At 39.4% G+C, this 12,312-nt stretch overlaps 1 protein-coding gene across 1 annotated transcript in view; it reads right to left on the bottom strand.

The window, feature by feature from the left end:
- The window catches only part of syndig1l (synapse differentiation inducing 1-like), a 121,381-nt gene extending 114,880 nt beyond the window's left edge, over positions 1-6,501 (bottom strand). The window contains exon 1 of the mRNA XM_061901287.1: positions 6,182-6,501. The gene's annotated coding sequence lies outside the window, so the exon portion shown is untranslated. The remainder of the gene's footprint in view (positions 1-6,181) is intronic.
- Between the last annotated feature and the right edge of the window lie 5,811 nt (positions 6,502-12,312).

The raw sequence follows: 12,312 nt of genomic DNA, 5'->3' as shown, positions 1-12,312 counted from the left end.
AACACTCCAAAACAAGTGAGCGATCACAAAAGCTTCTCCTTTAGCTGTTATGTTTCATTTTTTGTTTTCGGACGTGCACACACATTGTAGTCTACTTGTGTAGTTTGTGTAGTTATTACATTTTTCTCTCTCTAAACTATTGTTAGTCAACATGCTAATTTCCTGTAAGCTCTAACGTGTTTCTAGCTACACTTTTGTTAAAATGTAATAACCGCTTTCTGTACTCTTCGGGTGTTTCACAAAACTATGCTAGCCTAAGGGTTAGCATGGCTCCTTGTTATCTCCTGCCCTCTCTTGTTCGTTGCATCGCATGTTTAGCTATTCCTTCAGTGATAATGGTACTTGCGATGTGATTAGTTGCTGAGATCAGCGATTTGACATAGTGTACACGATGGACATACTTAAACCATGTGACGTAGCCGCCTCTGTCAGCTGCACTGTGAAAAAAAACAAAAAAACATACAATTTTATGGGAAAAACTGGAAGCTCAGTTGCCAGAATTTTAGTAAAACATTTACTGTTTTTTCCGCCAAGTTGTACTGAAAATTAAAAACCTGTACCACTTATATTTTTATGGTAAAATTCTGATGGCAGAGCTGCCATATGTTTTTTTATTATACAGCAAAATCTAATAAAACAATATTTATTGTGTGCTTAACCAGGCATTGACTAAAAAAAAGATGCCATTGATTAAATTTCGTAGTCAATAAATATGACTAACTACGGCAGCACAATTCTTGTATTTTCACCTTTATCCATATTCTCACCAAAATTTTTTTTTAATCCGAAGGAAGTTGCTAAGTAGCCTGTTGCTCTCATACATACATAAATATGAGGGATGTAATGATATCAAAATGTCAGGGAACAATATTGTCGTGGTATTCAGGCCACAGTACAATATTATTGTGGCATAATCAAAATAAATAATGGTTTGTTAAAATTACCAAATGAAAAATAAAATGAAGTGGCAGGAATGTTAAGGATGAACACATTTACTGTAATTGAACACAAAACAAATTGCTCAAATGTTTAAATCATTGTACAAACAAGTTTTTTTAAGTATAAAGAATAGTGCAGGAACATATAGTGTCTCAAGTTACTTTAACTGACAATGTAAACATCCAGTTTAACAAATGTCAAACAATCGTGTTCACTTCAACTTTAAACTTCCCGAGGAGCATAGTCCTCTGCAGTGGACATTTTTGTATCAGGAAAATGTTTTATTCTAAGAAAAGTAAACTAACAATTTAACTTTCAATAATGTCAATACCCCACAAATTGATGTTTGGCCTCTCTTGCTTCGTGGCTTCAGGTCAAGGATATTTTACGTCCAGGGTGTACCCCGCCTTCCGCCCGATTGTAGCTGAGATAAGCTCCAGTACCCCCTGCCACGCCGAAAGGGACAAGCGGTAGAAAATTGATGGATGGATGGACGGTTCATCAAGTGGCCTATTACTTGTATTCTTTGTTGTAGGTGTGGTGGTGTGTAGTGTTTTTTTTTTTTTTTTGTATGTCTGCGCTCCCACATGAGGATTTTTGCCAAAGGAAATAACTCCATGTCTGCTCATTCATCAGAATGATGAGAGACTCCAGCATATTTTATTCTCCTCTAATGTTTTTGTGTTCACTGTAAAACCAAAATGTGTCAATACTTCTGATTTACTTTTCGCAGAAGGTTTTCCACGGCCCTGCGATCAGTTGGCGACTTGTCCAGGGTGTACGCCGCCTTCTACCCGATTGTAGCTGAGATAGGCTCCAGCGCCCCCAGCGACCCCAGAAGGGAATAAGCGGTAGAAAAACGGATGGGATGGATGGGTTTTCCACTCTGCTCGCCTACAATGCACAAAGGATCATGGGAGATGTAGTTCAAACACCAGTCCTACATTGACGGGAGTACTCCAAGTTCTCGTTTGTTATCGTCACATACCAAAGCATTATTGCCAGCATTTGAAACCAAAATACTGCAATATTTACAATACCGTTACATCCCTGACAAACATGATATGGATTAGGGATGGCTGATATAGACGAAAAAGTATATCTCGATTTATTTTTACTTAAAACTCGATATTGGATATATATGTCAATATATTTTATATATAAAAATATTCATATTTGAGCAAGATTCATTGAAATTGAACTGTATGACAAGTATACTGTAAACAGTCAGTGGCTCTTTTATTATTAACCCAGTTAGTCAAGATAGGTATTAACAGCACAGAAAATAAACAGTTTAAGTAGAACAGAATTACATAACATAAGTCAAATAGAAATATATTATTTCTACGTAAAATAAATAACATAGCTGTGCAAATAATACATATTTGGCATCTTTCTCGTGCGAAATAGCCCGACTTGGCAACTCGAGAACAGTTTGGGCTTACATGGTGAACAACTCAAATGAATGTTTTATCCAGATGCAAACATTTTTCTAAATGTGACCAAGTAGACGCATTGCGGGTTTCCTGGACGTCATCTACATCGCTAAAAGAAAAATCTAAACAAGAAAATCTCTCTATCGTCTACTAGTCTTTTTAATATATAAATTGCTCTCCTCTACTACGACTCTCTCGTTGTCATTTTGAATGTCTGTTGTGATTTCCCTTCCTGGTTCGATGACCCACCCTATCCTGCCTCTGATTGGCCTGTCCCTAGTGATTTGCCATAATCTCAACCAATCCTGATTCATCATAATAAACAACCAACCAATCATGGATGTTTTTATACGTGCAAGCACGTCTTGGAAGGCAAAAGGGGAGGGGTTTAGTAGCCCATGAGAGGGAGTGGGAAGCGAGGGAGAACAAGAAACACAACAAATAAGCGGTGTTTGGTCATTTTAACGTGAAATAAATTATATCGATATATTCTTAATTCATATCTTGTTTACAAATCCTGTTTCCATATGAGTTGGGAAAATGTGTTAGATGTAAATATAAACGGAATACAATGATTTGCAAATCATTTTCAACCCATATTCAGTTGAATATGCTACAAAGACAACATATTTGATGTTCAAACTGATAAATATTTTTTTTTTTCAAATAACCAGTAACTTTAGAATTTGATGCCAGCAACATGTGACAAAGAAGTTGGGAAAGGTGACAATAAATACTGATAAAGTTGAGGAATGCTCATCAAAAACTTATTTGGAACATCCCATAGGTGTGCAGGCTAATTGGGAACAGGTGGGTGCCATGATTGGGTATAAAAACAGCTTCCATGAAATGCTAAGTAATTCACAAGAAAGGATGGGGCGAGGGTCACCAATTTGTAAGCAAATTGTCGAACAGTTTTAGAACAACATTTCTCAAACAAACTATTGCAAGGAATTTAGGGATTTTACCATCTACGGTCCGTAAAATCATCAAAAGGTTCAGATAATCTGAAAAAAATCACTTCACGTAAGCGATGATATTACAGACCTTTGGTCTCTCAGGCGGTACTGCAACAAAAACCGACATCAGTGTGTAAAGGATATCACCACATGGGCTCAGGAACACTTCATAAAACCACTGTCAGTAACTACAGTTGGTCGCTACATCTGTAAGTGCAAGTTAAAACTCTACTATGCAAAGCCAAACCCGTTTACCAACAACACCCTGAAACACCGCCGGCTTTGCTGGCCCCGAGCTCATCTAAGTGGAAAAGTGTTCTGTGGTCTGACGAGTCCACATTTCAAATTATAATGGGAAATAGAGGATGTAGTGTCCTCCAGAACAAAGAGGAAAATAACCATTCGGATTGTTACAGGCGCAAAGTTCAAAAGCCAGCATCTGTGATGGTATGGGGGTGTATTAGTGCCCAAGTCATGGGTAACTTACACATCTGTGAAGGCACCATTACTGCTGAAAGGTACATACAGGTTTTGGAGCAACATATGTTGTCATTCAAGCAACGTTATTATGGACGCACCTGCTTATTTCAACAAGACAATGCAAAGCCACGTGTTACAACAGCGTGGCTTCGTAGTAAAAGAGTGTGGGTACTTTCCTGGCCCGTCTGCAGTCCAGACCTGTCTCCCATCGAAAATGTGTGGCACATTATCCATCCATCCATTTTCTACCGCTTATTCCCTTTCGGGGTCGCGGGGGCGCTGGCGCCTACCTCAGCTACAATCGGGCGGCAGGCAGGGTACACCCTGGACAAGTCGCCACCTCATCGCAGGGCCAACACAGATATACAGACAACATTCACACTCACATTCACACACTAGGGCCAATTTAGTGTTGCCAATCAACCTATCCCCAGGTGCATGTCTTTGGAAGTGGGAGGAAGCTGGAGTACCCGGAGGGAACCCACGCATTCATGGGGAGAACATGCAAACTCCACACATAAAGATCCCGAGCCTGGATTTGAACGCAGGACTGCAGGAACTTTGTATTGTGAGGCAGACGCACTAACCCCTCTTCCACCGTGAAGCCTGTGGCGCATTATGAAGCGTAAAATAGGACAGCGGACACCCCGGACTGTTGAACGACTGAAGCTCTACATAAAACAAGAATGGGAAAGATTTCCACTTTCAAAGATTCAACAATTATTTTCCTCAGTTCCCAAACGTTTATTGAGAGTTGTTAAATGGACAGGTGATGTATCACAGTGGTGAACATGCCCTTTCCCAACTACTTTGGCCAAGTTGCAGCCATAAAATTCAAAGTTAATTATTATTTGCAAAAAAGTTTATGAGTTTGAACATCAAATATCTTGTCTTCGTAGTGCATTCAATTGAATATGGGTTGAAAAGGATTTGCAAATCATTATATTTCGTTTATATTTACATCTAACACAATTTCCCAACTCATATTGAAACGGGGTTTGTAAAAATATATCGACATATCTTACAAACTGGATATATCGCCCAGCCCAAATATAGATACATTAGCATTTACATTATTACACAAACATACTAAATCCTAGGGGTGTCCTGAAACAACGTTTTCACTTTCTATAAGATCCAGATATTTGAGCCTTAAGGTATGGTTGTTACCAATATCAATCTGAAATCATACATACTGTTGTTTTTTTCTAGTGTGGAATGTTAGAGAAGGTCTAACCAAGTGAAATGAGAACAATGGTTGATGTGTGAACACCCTAACATATTCATTAGTAAGTGTCTGTAACGTACTTTGAGTTGGAGTAGAGTGGTAATTGTTTCCTTGGCAAAATGTAGTGGACACAAAAATTCATTAATTTAAGATCACAGTAAGTAGAATGATGCGGACACATTTGTTACTAGTACTTTCCAATATGCGTCTGCCTTGGATACTTTGTATGTGTAAGTAATATGCATCTATAATTATTTGATACTTGTTTACATTGACAAATGTGCTGTTTTAGACTGCAATATTGTTCAATGAAGGACACTTATTTCGTATGTCTAGAATGTGTGCTATTGTGTGCTTAACTCTTGTGTGGCTGCTATGTCCTAGTAGCCAATAGCCTACCACGTTTACCGTTTGTAAATCACTTGACTGAAATACAACAAAAGACCAACCTTGTTTGCTTATTGGAGGACATTTAGTTGTTGACTGACGGTCCATTTTGCACAAGTAAAAACACTGCAGGACTGCATGTATGGGACTTTATTTCACACATTTTACATGCAAGCCCTTATCATCTGACACTGTTTTTTTTTGTTTTGCTGATATCAGACTGATATGCAATATTTGACCAAAACACACTTAAGAAATATTAATACAATACTTAAAACCATACAATAATAATAGTAAGAACATTGCATACATAAGCAGGCAATATTAGTAATAACTTACCATGATAAAATCACCAAAATTACTGATATAATTAAAAATGGGGACTTTTGGGGCCAATACTTTACATGCACACTCTTATTTTGTTTTTGTTTTAGTTTTTTCTCCAAAAGCTCTCTTTGCTGAGTGTCATAATAATGTGTGTAACATCCAACATCTCCATCATGACTCACACACTCCAGGAGTGCAGGGGATATTGATGAGGATGAGGATGGTGCAGGTGGAAGTTGGGAATCTACAGTCTCATCCAGGAAGGAGGAAGATGACGAGGAGGAAGGCAGATAAAGCATGCTTTTAAGATGACCATCATCACATTCATCACACGTGCTAGTGATTGGCTGAGGGCCAACCAAACAGTCACATGGTCGCGCTGTGACTTTCAACGGCACGCATGAACAACAAATCCAACGTCTTACCTTTCTTGTGTGCGTGACATGCGTGCTGTGGAGGCATGTTGCAGACTTTCCCACGCGGGGACGCGGGCGAGGATGTCCGGATGGAGCCGGGCTGCTGTGGGTTGCGCTCGGCCGAGCAGCATGCGCTCCTTTTTTTTTTCGCTTTTTAAAGCTTTCAAAAGCAAAACATTTCTGTGGCCCATCCGACTCTTTTGTGTGGTCTGTGGAGTGAAAGCATCTTGGTTGTTTTTGAGGTGCGGTTTTTTAGTTCAGGCGGTACGGATCCTTGTTGTGCACGCAGAGTCCTCCTCCCTGTGCGTGTGCGCGCCCTCACACGCACGGTTTGGATGCTCGGAGGTGAGGCAAGTGTGGGAGTGTCTTCCATCACTGCCACGCTCCTCCTGCACCGCCACTTATGATTTGATACACCTTATTTCTGCTATATGCTGCAAGTGGACAAAATAATAGGTACACCTGCGCAATGTAATGCCATACATCCATCCATTTTTTTTTTTACCGCTTGTCCCTTTTGGGGTCGCATGTATGAACAATAGGTGTGCTCAGTTTGAATGGATGTTTTCACACATTCTCAAATGAATGTTTTATTGTCAATGGAGGTGTTCCTAATGTTTTGACTGTCATACATTATAGCAGACCTGCAGTGCACATGATAAACTTAATGTTGATATTGTTGATAACTAATATTTTGAAACCAAAATACAACCTTTTTTGAGCCAAGGCACATTTTTTTTCATTGAAAATATCCGGCAGAAATAATTAAAAAATTAAACTCAGTACACCAGTTTTTCTCAACCTTTTTTCAGTGATGTACCCTGTGAACATTTTTTAATTCAAGTACCCCCTAATCAGAGCAAAGCATTTTTGGTTAAAAAAAAAAGAGATAAAGAAGTAAAATACAGCACTATGTCATCAGTTTCTGATGTATTAAATTGTATAACGGTGCAAAATATTGCTCATTTGTAGTGGTCTTTCTTGAACTATTTAGAAAAAACAAATAACAAAAAACTTGTTGAAAAATAAACAAGTGATTCATCCATCCATCCATCCATTTTCTACCGCTTATTCCCTTTCGGGGTTGTGGGGGGCGCTGGCGCCTATCTCAGCAACAATCGGGCGGAAGGTGGGGTACACCCTGGACAAGTCGCCACCTCATCGCAAGGCCAACACAGATAGACAGACAACATTCACACTCACATTCACACACTAGGGCCAATTTAGTGTTGCCAATCAACCTATCCCCAAGTGCATGTCTTTGGAGGTGGGAGGAAGCCGGAGTACCCGGAGGGAACCCACGCATTCACGGGGAGAACATGCAAACTCCACACAGAAAGATCCCGAGCCTGGATTTGAACCCAGGACTGCAGGACCTTCGTATTGTGAGGCAGACGCACTAACCCCTCTGCCACCGTGAAGCCCACAAGTGATTCAATTATAAATAAAGATTTCTACACATAGAAGTCATCATCAACTTAAAGTGCCCTCTTTGGGGATTGTAATAGAGATCCATCTGGATTCATTAACTTAATTCTAAACATTTCTTCACAATAAAATAAATCTTTAACATCAATATTTATGGAACATGTCCACAAGTAATCTAGCTGTCAACACTGAATATTGCATTGTTGTATTTCTTTTCACAGTTTATGAACTTACATTCATATTTTGTTGAAGTATTATTCAATAAATATATTTATAAAGGATTTTTGAATTGTTGCTATTTTTACAATATTTTTGAAAAATCTCACGTACCCCTTGGCATACCTTCAAGTACCCCCAGGGGTACGCGTACCCCCATTTGAGAACCACTGCAGTAGACAATTAAAAGTCATTGTCGCAATTGTTGGATATATGAATTGAAACCATATAAGCAAGGGTGCATCACTATATAGCTCTTGTCTCAAAATAGGTGTACCACATGCTTGACAACCCTCCCGAATTTTCCGGGAGACTACCGATTTTCAGTACCTCTCCTGAAAACCTCCCGGGACAACCATTCTCCTGAATTTGTCCCGATTTCCAGCCGGACAACAAGGCCATGTGGACCTGAGTGACGACAGCCTTTCGTCACGTCCGGATTTGCATATAAACAGCTTGCCGGCCCAGCCATGTTAAAACATCTACGGCTTTTGGAGAGTGCACAACTGCACACACAACAAAAAGGAGACGACGCAATAGAGAACGAAGAAGAGACAGTCATGACGACGACGAGTAAGAATAAGAAGTACGCTTGCAAGTCATCAGAGAGGGTGTTGAGCATGGTTAGAAACAGAGTGACAGAGAATAGAACGAGGATGGACAATTCAACCCTAAACTCACTCCTTTCCTGCAAAGTAAATGTCACAGATGCTGCCCGTACCTAAGCTCCTTCAAAGGCTGTGCTACTGGCTACAAAGCATTGCACTTTCAAATACAACAATGAGTTGAGGAGTGTTATGTGTGTATATGTGTAGATAAATGAACACTGAAATTCAAGTATTTATATTTATATATATATACATATATATATATATATATATATATATATATATATATATAGCTAGAATTCACTGAAAGTCAACTATTTCTTTTATATATATATATATATATATATATATATATATATATATATATATATATATATACACAGTATATATAATGAAATACTTGAATCTTGCTGTAAATATACTCCTCTGATTAATTGATTGGGGTCCACGTTAATCAATTCATGGTACAAATATATACTATCAGCATAATACAGTCATCACACAAGTTAATCATCATAGTATATACATTGAATTATTTACATTATTTACAATCTGGGGTTAAAGGAGCGAAACGTTAATGAATGGTGGTCCCCAGCTGATGACCCATTTATGCCCAGAGAGGTGTTCAGTGGGGTGTCACAGCACACCTGTCAAAGGCACTGGAGGAGGTGCGTCAGGCAGCAATGCCCAGCAGGAATTCCATCACCTGTATCTTCATACAATCCGGGGGGTGAGATGAGGAGTTCTGGTTGATATCAGTACTTCAGTCATCAACAATTGCATCAACAAAGAAATGGACATTGAAACAGTGTAGGTCTTACTTTGTAGGATATGTACAGCGAGCAGAGAACATAGTGAGGTCAGATAGCATAAGAACAAGTATATACATTAGAAATGCATTTGATTATTTACATTAAGGTATTTACAATGCGGGGAAATGGGATGTGAATGGAGGAGGGTATTAGTAAAGGGTTGAAGTTGCTTGGAGGTGTGGTTTTAGAGCGGCTTTGAAGGAGGATAGAGATGCACTTACTTTTATACCTGTTGGGAGTGCATTCCACATTGATGTTGCATAGAAACAAGGCAAGGCATAGAAATCCCGCCCACCTCAACAACCCCTCCCGCCCAATCTCTCGAATTCGGAGGTCTCAAGGTTGGCAAGTATGGTGTATCGTCACGACCTGTCACATCACGCCATGATTTATTTTGAGTTTTTTGGTGTTTTCTTGCACTCATATTTTGGTGGCTTTTCCTGTTGCAGTTCAATGTGTTCTTTTAAGCGCTATTCCCCGCACGGAGAGATGATGTTTGTTAAGAAATGATCGATTTCGATGCCATTATCGAATTGTCTTATCGAACCGATTCTGTCATGTAGTGTTGAAGACAAACTCCAACATGCAAAGACGGCAGGCTTGGTGCAGGAAAACATAATTGAATGTCCAAAATAAAGGTCACAAACTATGAACTAGGAGACAGGAAACAGGATACTAGGAAAACAGGAAACGAGGAACTAGAAGACAGTTCACAGCATACAGAAAACGGCTAACAGCTGTCCGGATACGACAATACTACAGCACTGACTGGAGGGCAAAACAGGTCTAAATTGCAGCTGGTTGATTGACGCCAGGTGCCAATCAGCCGCATCTGAGGGGAAACAGCGCTCAGGGAGGCAATCGGGAAACTGAACCAAAGAGCGCTGACAGGAAATAAAAACAGAGGAAAAAACAAAACACTAAACTGACAGATTCCTTATAGATGCTCTTATCGAATCCAGATAGGTTGATGTACATGGAAAAAAACACACAATACTTGGTTTAACAAAAACTCACTTGGCAGCCTTCATTTATATTTTTTAAGAAAAAAAATAAATTAAATAAATAAATATTGACTGTTAATGACCCTTTAATCGGGCCACCTAAGAAAAATACATGCAGGGAAAATATTGCATTGATTTGTATTATTTATTGGACAGACCTGAAAACTCTGGAGTGGTGTCGGCTACAAGAAACCGTAAACCTAATCAGACACATACAAAAAGGCTAACGTTAATGTTTCCGGTAATGTTGGTCTAGCTATCATTAATGCAGTTCTGTTTGACCTAAGAGGTAACATTATTATAACCAGAGGGCTACAAATGAGCTGATATGGAAATCAACCGGCAACAGTTAACGTTAGCTACTCACCAGCACTATCACTGGGACTGCAGGTTGAAGCAGAGGAAAAGAGGCGTGCTTCGTCATCTCTGTCGCTGCTTCTCCATGTGTCGACGTTTTTCTCTAACCTACAGGTTATGTACGGCCTGAACATGTTTCAACATATTTGTTGTACTTCTCCCCTTACAGGAAAGCGAAGAATGGCAATAATTGCAGATAGTCGTTTTCCCATCCCCACTTTTTAGAATACATACTAGAAAGAAACTGAGATGAGAGGGCGACTTGTCCAGGTTGTACACCACCTTCCGGCCCAATGCAGCTGAGATAGGCTCCAGCACCCCCCGCGATCCAAAAAGGGAAAAGGTGGTAGAAATGGATGGATGGACTAGAAAGAAAGACCTTATAAAAGATACATTTAGTGAATTTGCACTAAGTGTTAGTATCGGATTGGTGTTAGTATCATTGCCAATAGCAGCCTGACTTATACTCTATATCGGATCGGAAAAAAAATCAGTGGTATCGCTCATCACTACTGACTACCATTAGTAAGGAATATTTTTACTCAGGTATGGTTTGAGTGGTTGAGAAATGTGGAAGTACTATTAATAAAAGTGATCTTAGAGTTATGGAAAAGTGAAAAATAATTGAATGTGAGCAATGGATGACGCTGATTCCCAACTGAGAGAGTTGTAGTTTTTTTTTTACAAGCAACATTTTTCTTCACATTACCTTTTTATATAGTTTGAGTTGAAAGTTTCATAAGGTTTTAATGCTACTTCAGCTCAAAGAGACTTCAAAAGGAAGCCTCGCCTAAATCTGTCTCATTATCTTGGATCTACGTCTGCTGGAACAACACGTGCTGCGAGTCAAGTCCTGACCACAACCTCCTTGTCGTGATCTTTAAAGACTCTGCGTCGACGTCTACAGCTCAGAGATTATTCGATGTTGACGTGTCTTTGCTTTCCAAGTAGGATCAAATGTTGAGGGAGGCGGCTAAAAAAAAAAAAAATTCAACTCAAAAATAGAAAGTGGACGCACTCCAACGTGAATCACTGAAGCATCATCCAGACGCCTGCAATGAGGCGGCGACTCGTCCGCCCGAGTGCAGCTGGGACAAAAACCACCCAAAACCTCAAAAGGGACAAGCGGTAGAAAAAGGGTGGCTAAATCATCTAAATAAATTATCCGTGGCTCTAGGGATGATATTTGATTAGTATTAGAACCAGCCCGCAGGCCACAGCCGCCTGCTGTTGTGTTGGCGCTAGGAATTTTGAAGACACCACAATTAGCAGCACTAGCATAGCTATGTGAACTACTTGCTAACATTACATTTTTACCATTATACTAGTTTGGAAACATTAGTATAGCTATGTGAGTTAGTTGCTAACATTCCGTTTTAACACCATTTTAGGTTAGCAAAATTAGTTTAGCTATGTAAGCTACATGCTAACATTAAAGGTTACCCTAATTCCAAGTTAGCAACACTAGCATAGCTATATAAACTACATGCTAGCATTATCTTGTAAAATCATTCTAGGTTAGCAACAGCAGCATCACTATGTGAGCTAAATGCTAACGTTACCTTTTTGCATCATTCTCGGTTAGCAACACCAAAATGGGGTCCCACAGTAAATTTGAAAACAAATGACAAATCTATGCAATGTGCTGTTATATCTCACATTCTATATTGTGTTTTGGACAAAGGCTGTCATAAACGTTACTTAATTCATTTAAA

This window comes from Nerophis ophidion, linkage group LG05, assembly GCF_033978795.1.
Source record: "Nerophis ophidion isolate RoL-2023_Sa linkage group LG05, RoL_Noph_v1.0, whole genome shotgun sequence".
NCBI classification, from domain to species: Eukaryota; Metazoa; Chordata; class Actinopteri; order Syngnathiformes; family Syngnathidae; genus Nerophis; species Nerophis ophidion.
This window is presented reverse-complemented; position numbering and strand designations above follow the sequence as displayed.